This window comes from Platalea leucorodia, assembly GCF_965183815.1.
Source record: "Platalea leucorodia genome assembly, chromosome: 1".
In the NCBI taxonomy this organism is placed as follows: Eukaryota; Metazoa; Chordata; class Aves; order Pelecaniformes; family Threskiornithidae; genus Platalea; species Platalea leucorodia.
Window position 1 is genome coordinate 127,172,976 of NC_138823.1, and position 21,121 is coordinate 127,194,096.

A 21,121-nucleotide genomic window follows, 5' to 3' on the forward strand; every position below is an offset into this window, starting at 1 on the left:
AGTACTTAATATTATTAATTAATTTATGAAGTACAGACTGGCACAAATCCCTGTTTTACTTTAGTTTTAACACTACCTGTGATGCATAATAAAATAAACAAACCTGTGTGGCTGTCGAGTGAAAAAAGTAGTTATCTTCCTGTTTTGAAATGCCACCATGTTTATTTTAACAATATTGATTAATTAGGTTTCTGTTTAATGATGCATATGCAAGGTGGAGGATATCTAGCTGTGTACAGTACAAAGCACTCATCGAAGTGAGGCTTGAGTTGAGTGCAGCAAGTCCCTGCCTATACAGCTTGAACATGTACTTAAATCCCTGCAAGTTCAGAGCCTCATAGACAAAACACGGGTGGGAGATGGGAAAATGTTGATGTTTTGCATGTGGGGAAATGAGAGAGAGATGGCTTTTTTACAGGCAGGAATCATTATTTAAAAAAACACTACCACCAAAACCCAAAGCCAACAGAAATGAATTAGGGTAGTGTGTGAGATTGCTTTGAGCTTCTTGTAGCTAATTCTATCTAATTCAAGAATCAATTACTTCACATTTTCTAAATAAATTTGGCAACTGACTGAATTGGCTATCATGAACTCTAAAATGATCTGCTTCTTGAGAAGATGTGCTTACCTATTTTATGTATGTTAAAGCAATTTAGGATTTCATGGTGTGTGAAACCATTTCTAGGAGGACCTTGCAGATAAGAAACCATGATATTCAAAAACTATTTTGTGGTTGATATATTTTAAATTGTTGGAACTTATTTTAGAACAGGGCTGATGAAGTCTGTCTGAAGTGATCTGTGTGCATTACTATTTTTTGCACTGACCCTAGTCCTTGTAGAAATAGACTTACGCACAAACAGTGGTAAGTCTTTAATTAAATGGGATAATCTCTTTCTGTTGCCCTAATCTTGTGCTTATGAGTTTGTATAAATCTGCTTCCTTCATTATTATGCATCACACAAAAGGTACTAAAAATAACTGTTTATTTTTTTTTAGTGCATACTGAAACAGAGATAAAAAGATAAAGTATATTTTGTTTTTATATAACTCCTGCTGGGCTGATATTACTCCTTTTTAATGTCGTTTTGTGTCAACATACCCAGCGAAAGCTATAGGACCTTAAATACCACCCACACAAATAGTCTCTGATTCTGCAAGGAGTCATTTTCCTTAAGTATCTATCCAACAGATGGATCACATTTTCCTTCTATGGCAGAAACAGTTAAAGTAGGATGGAGCCACAGGAACATCATATTACAATGTAGTTTCAATTCATTTTACTTGCTATCATCCTGTAACTTGCATAGCATCTTGAGACATTAATGATCTTCCCTTTTTAGTAGCCATAAAAATTTTCATAGTCTTGTGTTTTCCTTTGTTTTAAAACTCTTGCCTGGCTTGGAAATTTAGTATAAAGACTTTGGTCTGACCAGCCATTTTTAAGTTCAGATAAGAATGGGAAGTGGTTCTGTTGCTGGGCTGAATCATTCTTTTGGCAAAGAGTTCCTTGAAAAGCAGTCATACAAGCTTCAACTTTTAAATACATGCAAGATGCTATGATAATAGTGCATGGAAAAACGGAGAAAAGAGTTACTACTCTGTAACTTTGCTAAGTACATGCCTGAAAAGATATTATGCCATTCGTATGGAACTTTGTTGAGTAAAATTGTGTTGGTTTTTTTTTTCCCCTGTCGGGATACCATATATGCAGGCTGCCTGGACTAGCTGCATTCACTTCTCTTTTTAGCCAGCAGAACTGCAAAGACCTGATGTTGAGAATGGCTAGTACGGTCTTAAAGACTAGATTATGAAATAGGTTTTTCATGGGAGATGGAACAAAGCTGAGGTGATAAGCATTGCATAGTAAATGAAAAGGAAGTCTTGCTTTTTAACCTGTCTTATGGCTCTGTAATTACTCTGTTTTCTTGCCAAAATTCATTTTCTATTATTTTAACTCCAAAGATCTTGGCAAGCTTTGGATTTTTATTTCTGTTTCTTTTTGACAAACAAATTCCCCCCAACTTTTTGATAGCGATCACTGCCGTTGATGGATTGACAGTGTCCCTTCCTGCAGCTGCTTTGGGTATTTTTAATACATTTCAAGATTAGCAGCATGGAGGCAGTACATTTTAGCTTCCAGTCCACCATATATTAACTCTGTACTGTTGAAACTGGTATTAGTTAAACATAAATTAGTCTACAGCCTGCCACTGTGGGTCTTATAAGCTAACATTTAATATACACGATAGTTAAATAGATAGGAGTTTTCCAAAGACAGAAGGACTCTTTATGACTAAATAATTGCCAGGGCCTGATACTTACCTTATACTGTTGCTTCTTGAGAGACAGGCCCAACTTCAGACCTCATTCGGCTGAGATCCAGTGATGTTATTAGTAATGTCCTCTAGTGAAAATGAGAAGAGATCTGAACTCTTGATCCTTGATGTGTAAAGGAGGGCAGATGAAGTATTGGAGCATGCCCACCTTGGGGGAAGAAACAAAGGGCGGGAATAAAGTGCTTAACGCTGAGTTGCATGGGATCAGAGCTAGGGCATGGCCAACTGGAGAAGAGAAAGAAAGAGGAGTGGAGAAGAAAGTGAGAAAGCTGTGGAATGTAGACACACAGCAAAAAGGATGCGGGGAAATGACATAAATGGAGAATGATCAAATGGTGGGTTAAATATTGCCCCATGTGACTGTGCATTAATCAAAAGAGATGAAGATCTAGAGCACGGATACCTGGGGCACAGCAGGGGTGTGGAGTCACTGCACACTAATGAGGGATTAGGTACTGCTCCACAGTCATCTGAGGGGGGTGGGGGCAGGATGGACACAACACCACTGAGAGGTTGTATTTCTATCATCTTAGTATTTCAAATAAGACTAGGAGATCTGTTTTTTCCTTTTTTTTTTTTTTTTGTTTTTTCCCCAAAGCTTTTAAATCTGTGAAAACATCTGGACTTCAGTGCAATTGCTCTTTATATGGCTGAAGTGAACAGTATCCATTTCCTATAGAAATATAGGTGTGACCATGACAACTCTATTGTCACAGTCTCTTAATTTTCAGTAATACTTGAAACAGTATTTCCACCCCATGAGGCTCTTTTAATACATTTTACCTGGAAATAAGTTTGTGGAAGAAACAAATGTAAAGAGGAACTACTTCAGGATATGGCAAATATCCTTAAAGAATATAATATACTCACTCTATATTCTTTGAAGATTAGAGAACTAGATTGAAAATTTATTTGGTTTGTCAGCATCTTCCTATCATTGGCACTGGGACACACTAGAGCTCTTTTCTTAGTGACAAAACATAGTCATTGTGGTTTTTCTTTGCTCCTTGAAAAGCTACTTGGGGTCTAGATCTGCTGTTGTGATGTTGGCTGGCCACCACTGATGTTTATAATGTGCGTTTAAGATATTTTGCACTACCACCATCTCATTTTCTTTTATTGTTAGCTCCTCAGTTTCCTTTGGGGAAAGGCAAAAGAAGATGTGGATAAATTTAAGGTACTGATGGATTAACTGTCATTTACAAATGTCTTTCTACATAAAGCGTGTTTGCTTTTCTGCTCTGCAACTCTGTATGGAATTATTCTCCCATCTCACTAGCACACTAAGTGTGGCTATGTGGTGTCCCACTGTAGTAGCCATGCATATCACATGAGTTTCACCTTAAAAAGTCCCCTGTCATTAGAAACAATACACAATTACACACTGCTTCAAATGGTGTAACGGGGGAATGAGGGCAAAGAAAACAATCTGTTTGGAATAACTCAGTTTCCTAAAATATTTGTTTACACTATGAATTTCAATAGTTAATGTACGGATTAAAATATTTTGCTTATCTTCTTCTTCCAGCAGTAGGGTCAGCACCTATAGCTACACAGAAGGAAGACAGAAAAGATTCCTGACGCAAAGCTGACAAGTACAGTGCTTCCGCTGCAGCCTCAGCATGTGCTGCAAAACTCCATACGTTACTGCACTCATGTGAACGTGTTCGTTTTTTCTGGCCAGATCACTGGTGTGCTGTTTAGGCTATCTTCTTCTCCTCAATGTCATTTTTTCCTTTTGGTATTATAGAATGTGTATGCCAAAGCCTTTATGTAGCTTTTAATGTAATAGGAATTGTTCCTGTTTCCTTTCCTGTTATAAAGCTTGTTTACCTTCAGGAGTCAGCAGAGCCATTTGTGAACTAAACTCTCCTTGTTGCTCTGTAGCAAATTCTTTAGTAGCTCTGTTGTGTATGTTGGTGTTGCAATATATTCACTCTAAAACTGTGAGCTTTCGAATGCAGAGACTTGATAGTGCTGTTGGGCTATTTTTACTGTTTACACAAATATAAGTAGAAGTTGCAGGTAGCCACTATTTTCTCTTAAAAATGTTTTTCTTAAGCCCTAGATTTTGAAAGCTTTGAAATGCACAATTTTTTTTTTCTACTTCTAGAGCAGTAAAATAGGATAAGATTCTTAGATTAACCTCTTTTACAGGTTTTTAATGTGAAGAATAAAATCCAGTGCCTATTAAAGCAATGGAAAAGCTCTTCTTATGGGTGAATCTCCTAAAATTTTGAATACACATAAAGAAGCACGCAAATACTTTGAAAGTATGGAAGTTTTAAATTTATATTACTTTGTCCTGCATTATTCATATTGATTTAAACATAAGATCATGGCAGATTTTCCATAAGTAGACTCCATCAATTTTATTTGTATGACTAAACATTGAAGCGACATGAAAACTGCTTGGAGAAATGCAAGAGGAAGATGATTAAAATAATCTGTTCCCCAAGCAGAAAACAAGAAAAACATTTGTGCTAAACCAGAAAGATCTAAAGGTAGTTACGGAGATGGCGAGGAATGTGATTATCTCGGAGGCACGTACTGCTAAGAGAAGGTTGGTTCAGCGCCACAGATACATTTAAAATTTATTAGGGCACAAAAACCATGAGCCCCAAACCCCTGTTTCCATAAATGTTTAGACTGAAAAAACCTAACATGTAATATCCACATAGTAAAGCAAAGAAATTGCATACTTTGCCTTACTGTGTTGTAACTGAACCATGGTATTGGATTTATACCTGAAATTACTCAACTTCACTTTGAGCATCCCAATTTTTGTTAGTAAAAGGAATTAATAAATAGAAGAGAGAGAAATGAGAGATTCAGAAATAGATGAGGGACTCATTCAGTATAGTTAAAACAGATAAATATAGATTTGGTGGAAATGTGATTAATTATTAAGATGAAAATACGATAAATCCAAAAGCATATAAATAATTGAGACTCAATCTTCTTATTCTGTCTCAGGTGAAAGGAAATTATTTATGTTTGTGAACAGCAAGCATGTTTTTTTAAAACCTCCATTTAAGTGCATAGTCTTATGTCATTATTTGGGTGAACTACTAATGTGTGTATAGGCTTGTAAGATCAAGCTGTTCATATTGCTACGTTAATTAGATAAAAACTCATCAAACATACAGGTAAGCACACCTGTAGTCTAGATATGGCCTCTGATGTTCTGTATGTCCCAGTCAGTAAAAATATTTCCTAGTAAGATTTGCATTGTTACCTCCATTTTCTCCCCCACTGCAGAAGCCCTGAAATGGCACAGGGAATGAAAGACTGTGCTTGCATGAAGCACAATTTAATGCCTGCCAGATTTGTATTCTATCCTGTAGGTTTGTGCTCTTTCTGGAGGCTTATATTTAAGTATCTCTTTAGTATGTATGAATATTTTTATGTATTTGTATGTCTTAAGAAACAGGAAAGGAAGGGTTTTGCAATGCTAACAGTAGAATATCACCTTTACCCAAAGAGGCATAACAGATCAAAAGATGTGTATTTCTTGCATCTGATAGACCAGCTCTTGCATCCAGTTGCTTAAATGTATGCCTGTGCAAATATGACCGCTAACACAATGTACACACAACACATCTTAATGAAACTCTGGTGTATACAGACTGTATAGATTCTGATAATTTATGCAAAAAATATTCTAGGCAATTGGTTTGCTTTGATTCTCTTTAGCATTTCCAAGGGATTATCTTTACTTTGGTAATGTTGTTTTCTTTTGAGGAATGCTTTTGTATCTTTCAAGCAGACATAAACTGAAATGATAATGCTCATGTTTCATTTAGGAAACTGTTTGCTGTCAGGATCTGGCATGGCTTTCACTGGTGCCTTAATTTCATGAATTCATGATAAGATTGTGAAATCAACAGAAGTTTTGAGATTCTTAGTGTCTTGGGACAGAGAGATGTTTGGATATACCCAGAAGGAGAAATGTTTGACCATTTTTGTATTTAGACCATAATAAACCATATTGAAATGTGGCTGGGTGAAAAAAAAATCTATGCACATCGCACCTTCCAGAAGTCAAATATGCTAAATTTCTGGTTTCAATTTAGATCTCTCTTTAAGATAAAGCTTGGGTCTTCTTTGTTTGCTTGAGGGTTTAAGATGGGTATGGTTATTGTTATTTTGGGGAGTTTTATCATCATTGTCCTCAGCATCAAATATATCGTATAAAGATGACAATGAAATTTGTATACTAGCTATGATGTACTGTAATGTTAGAGGATTGCTTTTTTCCTTTCTTTCATTACAGTTATAATAGATTATATTTACAGACTTCTACAGGTTTATTGGAGTAGACTTTCTGGACGAAAAAAACTGTCAGCCCACTAAAGATGAGCAATTTTCAGGTGAACAGTTAAATCAGTGCATGTTTGCAGGGATAATGAGTAGTTGCAGTTGCCACTTGCACTCAGTAGAGATTTTAAGCATTGGAATAATTTAAAACACTTACTAATTAATCCCTGCCACACTGCTGTGAGGCAGATAACAAATACCATACTGTACAACCATGGTAGAGATGATAAACTGAGGCACAAATCTGCTAAATTTGTAGTTAAGCCAGGATTATCACCCAGTAAACCTGAATCCTAGTCAGTCATGTGCTTTAACCACTAACACTCATTTGAACTAGAAGAATTAGCAAAGAGTTTGCATCTCACAAAAGAAGAAAAATCCTTATTATTATCAGAGATTTTCACATTCTTCCTGTTCAGTAGCTTGATATGAGCATGATGTTCTGTGGCTTGGGACATTCACCTGTCTTTTTAATGCATATATGTGCATTAAAAGGCAGTTAGAGGTAGACCTAAAACTCTGATGTGGCACATGTAGCTTTGTTCATTTCATTTTATTACAATGTGATCCCAATACCATACAAACTTACATTTGCTTAGTAAGAACTCTCTCCATTAGGCAGTGGGGTTTTGAGCTGAAAGAACCATTTTTAAAATTAAAAAAAAAAAAAAAAATAGCCCTAGTGTTAGATACACTGTATTAAGGGCTTTTATGTCTGAGTTCATGACACATCAGTACAATTATGCTTATTATCATCCATACACCAGAAGTAGTATCTTTGTGTAACGAGTGTATCTGTCAGGCACAGCTTAAATCTCTGCACACTTATTTTTCATAACAGACAGCTAAATTCTATTTCAGCTAGAAACTTTTCCAGTCAAAGAAAGCCAATACCTAGAAATTCCCCAAAGTTAACCAAACAGTAAGTGTGTAGCTGTGTTTTATTGTTCAGATCAGCGTATAGGTTGCATGCAAGTAACCTTATGGGATTAGAGATGCTTATATGCTATGGGAAAATATTAACAAGTATAAAGCAAGATCAGAAGATATTTGATACACGTTAAGATAAATTTTATTAAAGGATCATATCTTATTTAACAATTAGGGCCTTTAGGAAGGTATTACTTAAAACTTTTCAGACTTTGAATAGTCAGCTCCATGGTTATTTCAGGATAATTATGTAATCTTTTCAAGTAAAATTACAAAAAGGAATGCAACTTTTCTTGCAAAAAGTGAATGTCTAAATGGAAGGTTTTGGATTTCTGCCTCAGTATCTGCATATAAAATGTATTAAAGTTACAGAAATCGCCACAGAGTTCTGCCATGGCTTTGAAAAAAAGAAATCCTCTTTCCACCAGGCAAAATGACACTGAAGTAAGCAAGCTGTTACAACTTGAAATAGAAGACTTCATGATATTATTTTTTCTGTATACTTAATATTGGCAAAATGTACTAGCAATCAATATGCTGAGCAGATGGTGAACCTTAGTCCTGACTGGGAGTTTGATCTTCATAGTTGAGGAACAGAGTTTAGCTCTCATAGCGATATACTACTTTATTTTCCTCTGAAATTACCAACTGGGCTGGCAATTTTCATGATAAATTTTTGAGGAGTTATGTGGCCACTAATACAATATATCTTCAAGGATGAATGGACCTGAGAGTATCACTGGTTTCACATGATCTCTTCCTTCAATGTGAAAAATTATAAGGAATCCATATCTTGGAGTAAACAAAAACATAGTTCTTACCTGTAAGACTTCAAATTAAATCATAATTTATAGTTATGGAATTTGTAGGGCACAATGCCTCAGATTGTGCAACTAAAACATAGATTTTTGTTACTTGCTTTTCTGCTCATTGCTTTTGGTATATAGATTAGAGTCAATATTTTAACCAATACACAGTGTTCCTACCTACAGCATTTTTAGTGTAATAAAAATAGTAGCAGTTGCTGACTTTCTTACATCTCATTGAAGTATTTTGAAAATATTTTGAGATTTCTACCTCTGTACCAATCTATAGTTGTATTGCTTCTATTTTTTTAAATAGTCAGCTTGGACTTGTTTAACTGCAATAACCTGGAATTTTTACTTAGGATCTTTTTTTTCAAATTGTGAACAAATCTACCATTTTGTATGATAATAGAGTGAAAAAAACTAATGTAAGTCTTTGTGACTGACATGAGTGGTCAACAGCTGCTTGGTGGTACAGTAAGAATCTTTTTTTTTGTGTGCGAATTCAAAAATACATACATGCACATCCGTATTTATGGATAATTCTGAACAGTGGTCAGGAACGTGTCCAAAGAAGGGCAGTGAAGCTGGTGAAGGACGAGTCTTATGAGGAGCAGCTGAGGGAGCTGGGCTTGTTCAGCCTGGAGAAGAGGAGACTCAGGGGAGACCTTATCGCTCTCTACAACTACCTGAAAGGAGGTTGTAGCAAGGTGGGGGTCGGTCTCTTTTCCCAAGTAACAAGCAATAGGACGAGAGGAAGTGGCCTCAAGTTGTGCCAGGGGAGGTTTAGATTGGATATTAGGAACAATTTCTTCACCAAAAGGGTTGTCAAGCATTGGAACAGGCTGCCCAGGGAAGTGTTTGAGTCCCCATCCCTGGAGGTATTTAAAAGACATGTAGATGTGGCACTTAGGGATATGGTTTAGTGGTGTAGTTGGCAGCGTTAGGTTAATGGTTGCACTTGATGATCTTAAAGGTCTTTTCCAACCTAAACAATTCCATGATTCTGTGATATCACAGGGAAATGTGTTGGTATCTGATAAAGCCTACAGGCATTCTAGTATTAAAATGCTCTAACACATAAATCACTTAAACATGAGTGTACTGTCAACCGATTCCACAGCCATACTGTATCCTTCTGTTAAGCTTGCAAGTGATACTTCCTTTTAGATAGGGATCATAGTGATGTTAAGAAAAATGTGTGAGTGATAATCAGTGTTACTTCTTGGCTGGAAAAGTAATCGTATTACTCTCATATTTACATTGGAGAAGGACTCTATTCCACCTCTACCCAAAGGTGAAGGGCAAGAATTCATGCTGGGCTTGGAAAGGACTATGTTTTTATATCCTAGCTACTTAAAACAGTAATTATGTGAAAATCTCCATGGCAAGTACAAGCAACTGGAAAGCTTTTTCCTTAAGCATGTCCACAGTTCTGTCAAGCCAGCTATTTCCCACTCTTGTTAGCAAATTTAATCAGTTGGGTTTTGTTTACTCTGTGAATATAAAATTTCAGATAGGGTTTCTTTCCTATTGATTTTATATGCACACACACACATAAAATATCTATACGTGTGTTTAGGGACATACATTTATAAAAAATTATGGGCCACAAAATATGATATGCTGCAGTATGTTAAATAATGTAGTAATGTTTGTACTTTTCAAAATTGTTTTTAGAAAGAGGTAAGAAGGTGCTGTGCTCAAAAGTGGAAGCATGATTTAATGCTCCTGTTTACCTGTGTCATTAAGCTCATTTGTGTATGTTTGGTGTTTTAGTTCTTATTGCTCTTAAGTCCTTACTTCATGTCCTGCCTAATAGGACTGTCCCGCTTGGACTAAATAGGTCTTCATTTTGAAAGTTTTATGTTTTGAAGATCTGTAATTACCTTAGCGGTAAGCTCTCTTTTGTTGCAGTGGGAAGAGGACAGTGAGCCTCAGCTTCTCTGTCTAGAGAGAGCGTATTTGGGGAATACGAGGAAACTAATTCCCAGCACTGGAATAAGACCTGTAGTAATATCCAGAGCAACACACACTGAGTCCTTCCTCATGCATGCGTTTTCCTGGGAAATCTTGATAGCAGGCCAGCGGAAAAAACTCCCAAAGCTGTGAAGAAAACCCAGCTTTACTGTAGTGTACATAAAAGATTTCCTAATGAAGCTGGAAAGGAGCTGGAGAAATTATATCTTGTCCAGATCACTGCTCAAAGAAGAGACTTCAGTTTAAAATAAGTTTCTTAGCTGTTCAATTCCCTTTACTTTCCTTAAAGGTCCAATTAGGTTTTTTCCACACACATTGTATTTACTTCATAATAAAGAAAGAAAACAAACAAACAAAAAATCAGGTTCTAGCTTTTTATTCGAACAAGGAAAATGTTCTCTTAAAACGTTTTCTATTTAAAAATATTTTATGTAAATGAGATTATATTTTTGGAAAGTGCTTTCCCTGTATTCAGTATTGCATGCTGCGATTCAGTCAAAATGGAATTGTTTAAAAGATTCCATTTTCTGCACTCTCTGCTTAATTTTCTTTATTTTTTTTCCTCCTGAATATGTTCTGTCAGAAAAACACAAAGACTTTGCTTTGAATTTTTTTTTTCTTTAGCATAATGGCTGATCTGGACCAGTTTTGTGCACAATAAAGAAAAAAACCCCCAAACCCTGACATTAATTTCACAAATACTAAATACTGATATATTCAACTATTTATGAAGAATGGTATTCCTGCTGTTCATTACTGTATATTTTAAATACGGCTTTAAAAAATGCAGAAAACCCTCCCAATATTTCATGCCCACTTGATTTTTTTTTTTGAACTATACAAACTTGTTTGTATCATCAGAGTTACTCTAAGGGAACTTAACTTTGCTTAGTTATTATTTTATTAATATGTAATACTAATCCATAGTTAGTTAAATAAGATTTATCAGTTATTGAGGAGGTTTTATATTAAAGATTTATTTGGTGCATATCCTCCAAAAGTAAATGTGGATATTTTTATAACTAGCTTAGAGGGAACAGAGTTTCTTTGAAGCCTGAAAGCAGAAATGCCGGAATGGCAGAAATGTCTTTAGAGGCGGGAAGAGGGTAGGGGAGGAGAGGAAATACCTTCATAAAATCTGAAAAGCACATTCCTGTTCTCTGATAATAGATGCCATAGCACAATGTTTGCCAGATTTTAGCTAAGCTGATAAGAACAGTGGAGTGGGAAAAAAAATTAGGAACTTAAGCAAATACTATTAATGATTTGACTAGCACATTTATAAATAAGGAATTTTACAGGCATGAGAGAAGTTCAAATAAGAAAAAACAGTGAATTTTGTGTAAGTGATGTAATGGCAGATCAACATAGCTGACTTGAAGGTCATTTTAACATTTGAATAGCTAATATTTTCTAGTCAGGAGGGCCAGACAATTAATCCGTGACAAGAACAGTGCAGATTTTGTGTGAGAAAGTGAGTGCAGCACTGATTTCCAGCATTTTTCCAAGAAAATTTATTGAAAATAAATATGGCTTTTTTACAGATAAAAGCTATATTATCAGAGACAGGGAAAGAATCCTCTAGATAGATATCACAGGCTTCTAGAGAACAAAAAAAGATATATAAATATGTGCATATGCATATATGTATATAAATATAACATCAGTACCTGCATACACACAATTAGATGCGATTGCCTGTGCCTGGTGCATAACTAGTAATTGGCTAATCAAAAAGTTTTCTAAGCTTCCAGTTCAGTAAAGATTACCTGGATGATAATTACCATTTATTCTTTTCTTGCTTTGAACAATTTAGTTTTAAATCCAAGAAAAAAAAGGGATGATTTTTTTCATGAAATTTCCAGCACTTCTTAATTTAGCTAGTGTATATCTGTATCTGTCATTAACAAGTCAGAATATAGGAGAAAGTAATTAGGAAAAAAAATTAGTACTTTAAAAGATAAAAACTAAAAGAACACTCATGTACTGTGAAGATCATATTTAGGGCAGAATACCTAAAGAATTCCTAGTTTTATTTAAACCAGTTTTCTAATCCCCTGCTAGGCCAATTCGTACATAATATGGTAAAAGGACATGGGTTCTATTTTTGGGTCTGCAATCATATTTTAAATGAATCATATTATTCCCCTGTCTCATTTTCCACATTTCTAAATAGGGATAATAAGATTTATCTGCCTTGGCAGTACATTAAAGACAGTATAAAGCTCCAAATTATTAATTGTTATTAACACACACATGCACACCTAAGCAAAGGAGATCACGTTCTGCCAATGAACCTAAAGTAGGAGACTGGCCAAGTGTCACAGAACTAAAATCTCAGTCTTTGTGGAGAAAATTTAAAAAGCATGGATTTGCACGTATTTGCAATGTATTTGAGAGAGAGAAATTAATTTATTTCGAGGCAGTGTTCTTCTGACACACTGAGGAAAAAGAACACAAAGAGGGTAGTAGCATGGTCATGGAAACTGGGGAAAGCTGCCATTTTAAGCAGCCATGTTATAGGATGAGTCCAATTAGGAAGACCCAGAGGTGCTTCCAGCTCTTGGGTCCCGCTGTGGTCAGCAGCTGTCTTCTGACTCCTCATTTACTGTAACAAGGACACACGTTAGTGTCCCCTCAATGTGCTGCAGTTCCCATGACAAGGAAATCCAAGTACATTACCCAGTGAGATGCTCCAGGCATGGGCTCCATCTTGATGGTCTAGGAGCATGAGTATGAGCATTTACACTTGCCAGCAGTTAACAGACAGCCCAGATAAGTACTACTTGGGTCATGGTCATTTCCCATATTTATCATAGCAGTGAGTATAACCACTAACAGAAACAGTGTAATGCTGTAATATGATTATTGACAAAGAAATAAATAATTACAATATTAAGCAGCATGAAGTTTTAGACTTTTTTTTCTTTTTTTTTTTCTAAATCGTAAAAGCTGATGGAAGTAAGATAGAGGGATTACTTTGAATTGCATGCATTTCAATAGCATTTTGTAATTCAACCATTTGTATATTGTGCGAATACATAGAAACTGAAAAATGAAAGGCAGCAAAGCCATTAATCAGCTTGCTAATGTGTTTTCCTTATCGGGCTGAAAGAAGTGCTAAGAACAAGCAGGTAGCATACATTATGAAAAAGAGATGGAGTGTCAGATACAGCTTTGTGAGGTAAATCTGTGCAGTGGGAGGGATTTTACTTTTCCCTTAATATAAAATTCCCAATTCTATAAATAACATGATAAGAAAATATTCTTGTGTGTATAATGACCTGGTATACATTTCGGAATCTAATGCATATTTCCCAGGTGACATTAGGCAAGTAACTCAAATCTTCTGTATCATCAGTATGTGTATACCTCAACAGTAACCTATAATCTGTTCACTTCTCAGCCAGTTCATTACCCATATAAAGAATACAGTCTTTCATCCTCCTTTGATGTGTCATGTCATCTGCCTCCAAACAATTGCATCTGCTTGCTGTAAGCATCCAGGCAATTTTTAAAGCAATCCTGAACCTTAGCACTGTGGGGTCTGTTATGAGGAACCCATTCCCTCTGTGTGTTAACCACTACCTAGTCTTGTGTGGTGTCTTTAAATACTGCTGTAACAGAAATAACAGTAATCATATTGGTAAACTTGATCTTTTTATTTTAATTCTTAATGTGACCGTTCTTTAGGTCAATTTAATGTTTGATGGTTGTATAGTTTTGGGAAATTATTTTGCGTCTAGTCATCTTAAGCCTTAATTTGGAATGCAGATAAGTCTCAAGTGCCAGAAGGGGATTCAGGCCCAATATGATAACGTAGCTGTGATTTAACTAGTCACCTTTTATCATTTACTTTCCACTTTATGATTTGCACAGATGTACTATCAGGGTAGAAAATATGCCATTTGATGATGACTGTGACGTGATACATACAGTGAATGCTCGGCTAAAATTGCATTTTTTGTGCTATGCCTCATTGGGTATTTTAGTAATTAATGATTGCACAATAGAATGACAAGTTCAGTCCAGGTTTGATGTACAGCTCTTCAGTTTATTTGCATAAGTTGACTTTCAATAAATGAAAGCAGCAGTATCCCATAGGGGACTGACGAGACTGATTTCTGTTGCAACTTTGGGCCACATAGTGAGATAATCTGGTTTAGATCATATATAGGTATTATGTGCCCCATCTGCATTTTGCAGCATACTCTTTGGAAAGAAGCCATCTGTGGATCTGGAGCTTTCTGTTGTGATACTGTTATTGAATTTGGTTTAACATGTAGAGTCTTCTGGTTTGCCTCTGGGATATTGTTATTGACTGTGCAAACTGATCTCCTTGGGCCAGAAAATTCATCTTTATACAGCAACGCTTGAGTTGATCTCTAGAGAAGGCCTGTTGCAAAAGTAAGTGAAGTAAAATAAAGTGCATACTGACAAACTCAACATACGAAATACAGGAATGGAGCTGGAAAATTTATTATGGCATATATATTTCTTTCTCTAGTTTATTTATATTTTAGAAATTATTAAAGATTTTATTTATGGTTCCTGTTATGTTAGTTTTGATCATCTTTACATAAAGATGGTTCTACAACAGACTTGTAGATTCCATGGACTGCGAGGCCATTGTAATTGATTATGATGGACAGACTGTTTTCCAGAATACCCATCTCACATGTAGGATATGTATGTTCTTGTATCTTGTTTACTTGAAAAACATATAAATTAAAGGGACATTCTATTAAATTAAAAAGTTTATTAATGAGTGTCCAAGTAAGATTCAGTTCCATCAAGAGTAATAAATTAAAAGAGAGCATATAGTAAGTACCTCAAACTGGCTTGAATAAATTTGATTCAGCACTTATCTTGAATTCCTAAGAGTCCATTAATGTCTTTCAAAATAAACGTATACGTGAATACACTAAAGGTCTGCACAGAAAACCCAAATCATTGCCACTCTGTTGGAAACTATAGTTGTATTAATAATTGCTTTGAGCCTGTATAATCAATTTAATTTTAGTGCTGTAGAAAAATTTGCTAGTCACCTATGTTGATGCAAAAAGAGAGATGCTACTTATTTTACCCTGTGAGATAACCTTTGCTGGTTTGTTAGAAACGGCAAACACAGAGACGATATGAAGCTCTTTGGAGATGTGAGTGTCCTTGGGCCAAATGTTTAAACTGCCCAAAGCATCAGACATGCTTATATAAGTACCCAAGTATTGCATTAAAACCCTGAGCTGAGAATTTAAAATTATTTGCAATCTGCAGCTGATTTCAAGGTGGTATCTTGTGAAGAGATGGTGAAACAATGGAATTAATTACTGAATAGTATAATGGAAATCATAATGTGTAATGAATCTTATTCTTACTTGTGTCCTATATCTACCAGGAAGAGTTGGCAAGGATACGGGGGGAGGAACAGGTTAACAGGCACCAGAAGAAATATGTGAGTGAGTCATCACCTGCTGGGTGCCATTGTGGGACTGTGGTGGGAGAAGGAGCTCTGTCAGTCTGTCATGCCTGAGGAATTTCCATTTTGCTGCTGCCAAAGCTATTGATGTTATGGTTGGTGCCTTCAGCTAGAGCAAAGTAACTGTAGGCGTGGGGAAAAACTTGGTCCCGTGTCCAAGCAAACAATTAGTTATAATCTCCACTCTTGAGTGCAAGCCAGGAGAAGATGGTGAAGGCATGCAAGAAACGAGTCTCGGAGCTTATCCTGAGTAAGCACATGGCAGTAAGCTTCCAGGCTCCCACTGATATTAACAGCTGAGCTATAAAAATGACTTTCAGTTTAAATCCAGGCTCCCCTATTGATTTCCAGCTTGATTTTTATATGAATGTCATATCTCTCTCTTATCAGCTTCATGCAGCTCTAGTTGGTTTGGCACTTTGTGATATTCTTGACGTTGTTCAGAGAGATGTTAAGTTAAAGCTGAACAGCTTCCTTGACCTGAAATTTAAACAAGAATGTGACAGTCCTGGAATTTTACTTAAGACTCAAAAACATGTCTTCAAAAGTAGCTGAAAACTGCCACTTAGGAAGCATGTCAGACAAGCCCATTGCTAGTGGTAACTATTTAATAATTTGGGAGCAAATATTAACTGCTCCCTATTTTGATAGACACTGTTCAATTTGAGAACAAAAATGATTTAGGAAGGAGATTCTTATGCTAATCTGAAGTCCGTGGGAAGCTTTTCTTCCCCCGCCCCACCCCAGAAAGTTTTTTTTGTTTCGCAGAAATACATGAGTTGATGTGGGTCCCTCTGTAAGAGGGAATGATGGAATGAATAAACCTGTAGGTTTCACAGTCATTCTGTCTGGATTAGCATCAGCTGTGTGTTTGTGCAGTTGTTAAAAGAAACAGTGATGATGGGGTTAGAAGAGATACTGGATGATGAAAGTATGGTGTGGTCCTGTTAAAGAAAAAGAAGGTATGTTAAGGCAAGATTATTCCCTAAAAATTTCTGGGCAGAGGTTTGTATGGGAACTGGCAATAGTTTGGGATGTTACAGAGAATGAATGATAAACCTATTATTTTTAGTCATAATTGAAGTGCTTTGCTCCAACAAGTCACTATCAGAAGGCTGCAGTCACTATTATGAGTTTGTATCCCCTTTTTGTAAAGGGTTATTGCTTGTTGTCCAACTAACAGCTAAAATTGGTCAAGAACTGAAGATGAAAAATAGGAAAATATATCAAGAAAAAGACCACATAAGCTTTTAAGACCTTTGAAATGGCAACATAGGGGAGTTTTCTGAGGAATGGGCTGGGGAAATTGCTGCAAATTGGAAAGAACTGGCTTGTGCAGTAATGTCTCCTTTCTCTGTGATCACTGTTTTGAGGTGGTATTTGAACCCCCTATAGACTCCTTTCTGATCCTTTACTTCACAGTAACTTTGCTAGGTAGGACTTTACTCTTAGGAGAATATAAAGATCCTTCATTGAGCTACTTTCAGGTCTTGTAAATTATTGCCTTGTGATCATATTTCCTACTGAATAGGGCAGAAGACTTTCATATTCATGGTTGGAAGGTGTCAAATCAGATGAAGATGTATATTAAGTTTCATGGGTTGTACACAATGCTTTGCATATGTGCAAAGACAAAAAGCTCTTCTGACCTTAATGGTGATGAACAATATTTGATTCCCCCCCAGTATTTCCCTTGGAATTTAAAAGTAGATTGCCAGGACATGCAAAGAGGAGACAGGAATTACACACCTGAATGAAATACATGGAGAATCTGGAAAAAAACCTAATCTTGCTTTGGTGAGCTAATTACTCTTAATTAGCTTGCAGAGAGCTTTTGGGGGAAGGGAGTAAGGTGTGGATAAAAGTGATGTAAGGATTTCATAACTGATTGCAGCAATTTCACATCTTGCTGTAATCGGATACTGACTGATACCAAGAAGTCTCATGCCCTGTTACAATATTGCACAATTTACAAGAAAGCCTATGAGATAGCTATGTGCAAATGAAATGAACTTATCACATGAAATAAACGCAAACAAATTATTGTCTGTAGAAAACAACATATACTACATCGGGGGATGCAAAATAAAAGTGGTAAGTTTTCTTATTTGACTTATATTTTTTATTGTTTGTAGTTAATAATATGACCTCATCAACATATCGCTGTGTGTCAGTGCCTACATAGTGGTGTAGAATAAATAATAAAAATATATTTCATAATAAAAATATATTTTCTTTCTGTAGTAGAAGCAGTTCATAGTTATGCCTTGGAGAGTTTTGTTTGTATGTTTGTCTGTTGATTTATAGATGGGCATCTTTTGTGTATATAAATAAAGTATATAATGAAGGTTAATTCAAATAACATTGGGTTTAGGCGGTAGTGAATTCTTAAGTAGCTTTTATGTCTTGTGAAAAAGAATTGCATGGGTCCAGCTCTTGTGGCAGTTACAGTCTCTGGGGAGTCTTTGCACAAATAAGCAGACTGGATTCTTAATTCAGTAGAGAGCAAGCGCAGCAAGAGAAGCACTCAGATGATCCAGTTCATTGTATCCCTGTTGCTAAGCAGACAGGCTTTTGTACCAGTTGGAACGTTTTCAGGCTCTGTGGCTGCATTCCTAGATGAGTTGCAATAATTAAATGTGAAAGCAGTGATTGCCAGCATTGCTTGCCAATTCCAGTTTTATAAAAAGGGGCAAAACCATCTGATCAGCCCTAGACAGAAACAGAAATTTGTTTGACCTATAATTATGTGCCAAACCAATGGTGGTGTGAGTTTAAAGGAACAAAAACATAAAAATCCTCCTAAGCTATGGATTGTTTTACTAATCTGAGAGGAGATATTCCTCTTTGGTAGGGAATACCCTGGAGGAGGAAATTCCCTTTAAGTGACTCTCTTTCTAGTGGTAACAGCTTTTTTTTTTTTTTTTTTTTTTTTTTTTTTTACCTATTTCAAGGCTCCTTGAACTTCTGAATTTTCTGGGCACTGAGTAAATTCTTTTTATGTAATAGATAAGGCTAGGTATTATCTGTAATCTGCTGGTTTTCCAGTTTGTGCTGTCTCATCAGCTTTTTCAGCCACCTCTGCTAGGGACTGAATAACAAGGGAGAGAGAACTGAACTTCTTGCTGCTTCTCAGTTGACAGCTGCAGGGGCGGAGAAGTGGCAATAACAAACTTCTAAGTTTCATGTGAGTGAAAAGGCCTAGACAGTAATTTTCAATCCATTTGGATGGACTCTGTGGAGGCAACACAGGGCTATTGGTGATTCTTGTTGCTAAATGCTGTAGAAAGGTCTGATAATATGAGTATTGGTACCACCCGGAGAATAAAACTAGCTCTGTTAAAAATGTGAAGAGTGAGTTTGGTTTTTTTTCTTTTGCAAATTTATCAAAAAAGGACAAATATGTTTCTCCAACACAAAAAGATTATAAGAAAAAAAATCGGGAATTAAAATAGACTTTTTTGTCTTACCAGGTTGGTACTAGAATTTTTATTTATTTATGTATTTTTAAGTTTTCAACATTTGACAGTTTCTGTATAATTTCTCTGATCTTCTGACCTGCGTGTAAGCTTGTTTCACATGCAGCAGAAGAGCAAGTGAGAAAAGAGGTGGGATGACCTGCCTCCTTATTGACTCCTACCTCAGAGCTGCTTGTTAACGTGCCTACAAGAGAAGATGTATTGGTTTGTTTTTTTTTTTTGCAGGCTGTACAACTACTACATTGACATGAGCCTCCTATCTGGGTAGGAAGCAGTTGGAATCCAAGTGTATGAAATTATGAAATGAGACTTGTCCTTCTGAAAATGGTGACTTTGCAGAAAAGGCTTTTTTCCCACTGGAAAATACCTGCATTAAAACTTACAGACAGCTTTCGTGAATTTAGATACATTTTCTTTTCCTATGGATAAGACAAAAAAGCTCAGAGTTCAAGCCATAATTCAGTACTGGGGCTGGAGGCTTGCCTTGAAAGATTAAGAATTCTCAGTATGGAAACCATGCTTTGCTCTGTGCTTTCAGAAGAAGCTATATAAAGGTAATTTGTGAGGTGTCCAATATCCACTAATCATTTTCCTTTGTACAGATCAGACTATTGTAAGTTTTAGGGTGAATACAAAATCGTGAACTAAGTCTAATGTTGTACTTTTAATTTTATTTTTAGTTTTACTATTTGTGTAGTTAATATCATAAGGGCCTGTCCGTTTGTCAAACTGAGTCAGGTAAAAATTGAAGGACTTGCACTGGGCATGGTAGCCATGGAGCAGGCATCAAAACAATATGAAGTAGCTTTGATGAACGGTACAGGAAAATGTCCTAATTATTCTTCCTTTGGTTGCAAAGAAAACTTGAGCTGCTATTTTGAATTTACCAATAGTGCTAAGTTATTTCTTCTTAATAGCTCGTTAATTTTTCACCTGATTGATTTTTCGCTGAACCATTACCCTTCACTGATATCTGTCATTGCCACAAATTTTGCTCGTTTTAATTACGGTTTATATCAAGATTTAGTTTTGTGTCTTAGTTCAAGCTGAAAGTCACATTTTATCATGTAAACAAAACAATTAAAAATGCATGGAGAGGAATAGCGGTGAATAATGTACATGTATAAATGGCTTACATAAGACAGAATGATATATAATGCTTATGGCACAAATGTGTTGTCTCCCATCTTGCTGCTATTGTATTACTTCATTGTAGATTAAATGTATAATGTGACATTAATTATTTATTTTTCTGTGTTGCTGGGCTAACATTTCATTGTGAAATAGCTCCCCTTTCTTCATAAAAGCTTGAATTTTTGCTCTTGGGTGAGCTGATGTGAAATCCCCTTAGCATTTCAGCTGCCATATAATTATCTAACTATTAAACCAGACTCCATGAAGAATCAGAATAGATTTAATGGGTGTCAAGGAATGCAAAGTGATCACTGTTAAGAAGGAAGGATGAAAGACCAGAGAGTATTTCCATGAACACATCCAAAATGCTCTGTGGTTGATGGTTCCTTAGAGGATGCTTGATCGTTTATCCATTGAACCTATCCCAAGACTTTTGTTATTCACAGTTATTATTTTGAGTAGAATATCGCTACTTTGTATGGAGAAAACTTTCAGATAATGCACTCCCGTGTGAGGATGTGGACCAAAGTCTCACTTTGTTGAGCTTCCTGACTTGTTAATTTTCAAGGCTGAATTAGTAAATCAACAGCCAACTGCCTGAGCTGGAAGGAGCTGCATCTCAGCTCTGTTTGATTGCTTAAGCATCTAGTCTTT

General features: G+C 36.0%; 1 protein-coding gene across 1 annotated transcript in view; it reads left to right on the top strand.

Moving 5' to 3' along the window:
• Window positions 1–21,121, top strand: part of ZNF385D (zinc finger protein 385D) — a gene marked incomplete at both ends in the record, with an annotated part of 431,343 nt that overhangs the window by 215,230 nt on the left and 194,992 nt on the right. The window lies entirely within an intron of this gene.